The sequence below is a fragment of the Mandrillus leucophaeus genome, unplaced genomic scaffold (genome assembly GCF_000951045.1).
Source record: "Mandrillus leucophaeus isolate KB7577 unplaced genomic scaffold, Mleu.le_1.0 Scaffold78, whole genome shotgun sequence".
Taxonomy (NCBI): Eukaryota; Metazoa; Chordata; class Mammalia; order Primates; family Cercopithecidae; genus Mandrillus; species Mandrillus leucophaeus.
The window spans coordinates 2,885,075-2,887,534 of NW_012108474.1; positions in this window are offsets into that span (position 1 = coordinate 2,885,075).

The window sequence follows — 2,460 nt, forward strand, 5'->3', positions numbered from 1 at the left end:
GGGGTTTCACCATGGTCTCGATCTCCTGACCTTGTGATCTGCCCGCCTCGGCCTCCCAAAGTGCTGGGATTACAGGCGTGAGCCACCGCGCCCGGCCTGAGGCACATTTCTTAAGCAGGGAGTGAGGAAGAGAGTTGGTGCAGACACAGGTGATGCACACACGTTGGGGGGCTGGTGATGAGAAGTGGGAGGGGACCAGAGAGGGCCCCTGAGGGGCTGAAGGATTCCAGGATGGAAAGTGCCCATTGGAAAGATCCTGTGGCTTTAAGGTGAAGACTGGGTTGATTGGGGGTAGGCGATGAGAAGACCTAGGCCAGGCAGCGGCAGGGGCAGGGGCGGGGACACAAGCTGGGGAGGCAGGATCCCGGGATCCTGAGTAATAGAGAGTGGGGAGGGAGTAGTGGCGTGACATCAGGCTGCAGGGGGGATGGGCGTGCCTTCTGCAGGAGTGGAAATAACCCAGTGGAAGCTGGTGGTGAAGGGGTGGGGGCGAGCTCAGCTTCAGACACACCAGCTTGAGGTGTCAGGAGCCACACTGGAGACCCGGTATGACCTCTCACACCAGAACCTAGGCAGAAAATGAATGGGTAAGAGGCCACTGAGCACAGCTGACCCACTCCCTGCTCCTGTGGAGGGAAGTCTCTCCACGTCCCCATGTGCGCAGTCCTGGTGTTTCAGCCATAGCGGAGTTAGGTGCACTTTGCCCACGCTACACTGTTTTGTTTGAGACGAGTTCTCACTTTGTTGCCCAGGCTGGTCTTAAACTCCTGGGATCAAGTGATCCTCCTGGCTTGGCCTCCCAAAGTGCTGGGATTACAGGCGGCAGCCACCGCGCGCAGCCCACCCCTGAGCTTGGACTGTGCTGTTTCTCCATGGTGGGCTGCTCTGCACCACCTTTCTTTGGTCTGAATTCGGCCCCAGGCAGCAGCCTTCCTGGCCTGGGCTTTCCTGGAGGGCTTGGAGTCATGGAGGCAGGCACTGGTGTTGCTCTCACTCAGAGGGCGGTCGGGGCTGGAATGGTGCAGGTGAGGGACAGGATGGCATAAGATGGGGGACAAAGCCAGGGCAAGGATGGGATCAAGCAAGGGAAGGGCAGAGCCAGGGGCAGCCCTGGGTGGAGAGGGTGGCAGGCCACGCAGCACAGAGGTCCACTTGAAAAGCCTGACATGTCCTTCTGCTTAGAGAAATGGCGGTCACCGGTGACCTTGGCAAGGGCAAGGAGCCGGGGAGGGAAGGGCAGGTGAGGAGGTGGAGACAGAGTGAAGATTCCTCTTCTCAGAAACAAGGGTCGGGCAAGAAAGAGGAGGAGCAAAAAGGGCCTCTGGCCATATCTGTTGCCTCCTCTCCTTTGAACCAGGACAGACTTGGGGACTTTCAGGGGCTGCAAGTTCCAAGAGTCCAGGTCCAGGTTAGCCTGGGGAAGGGGCTCAAGGGAGGCTCCTGCTGGGGAAGGTGGGGCTGAGTCCAGCAGGAGGGCCAGGTCAGGGGCCATGACCCCATTGCCTACATGGAGAAGGTGATGAGCTGACATCCAGGCTACTCAGGGAGAGCTCTAACCCAGGATGAGGCCTTAGAGCTCAAAGGACACCCAGGCCTGGTGGCAGCTGCCCAGGGCCCCTGAAAGGGGGAGTGGAGATCAGGCAGAGGGGGTGCCAGGGACTGCCACACAGGATCAGTAGGGCAGCACCAGCCCTGGCTGGGCTGCTTTCACTGCTGCGGGAACCGCTCCAACTGCTCCAGAAAGATGGCCCTGAAGGTGTAGGCTTTGCGTGCGTGGGTGGCTGCAAGGACAGGTGGGAGGACCGAGACGCCAGAATGTGCAGAGCCCAGGGGGCCTCAAGAGGTCGCAGTTCCGACAGGGCTTCCACCAGTCATGCCTACATCTTGAGGGGCAGAGACACACCCTACTAATGTTTGGGTCCCTGATGCAAGGGCAGAGACAGGTCCGGGGAGGGGGTCCTTTTTCTCCGAAGCGAGAGGTGAAGTCACCAACCGCTGGGTCAGAGGCAGTGGGTCTGGGTCTGGAGGAGACTGGGGACAGGGTGGATGGAGGTGACCTGGGGACACAGAAGGGCTGCAGCCACGGGCTGGGACTTCACAGGTGTGGGCTGGGGGTTTTTCCCGACGCTGCGGCAGAGGAGGCCCGCACCCCGCACATCTGCTGGGACCCTTAGCTCGCCCAGGATTGGTAGGGAGATCCTGGAAGACCAGCGCCCGGAGGAGTCAGGCACCGCCTTGGGGGCAAGGCCGCGACACCACGGCCTGCGGTGTCACGCCAGGGGTGCAAAGAAAAGCGTCGCTGGGAACCGAACACCTGCAGACGTCGTGCAGCCGCAGAGGAGGCGGGGCACAGAGAGGCCCCGCCCCATATGCTAATGAGTACAAACCGCCCCGCCCCGATGCGAGACCGGTCCAACGCTGCGGGGATCCAAAGGCCGGCGGCGCCCGGCAACACCCGCG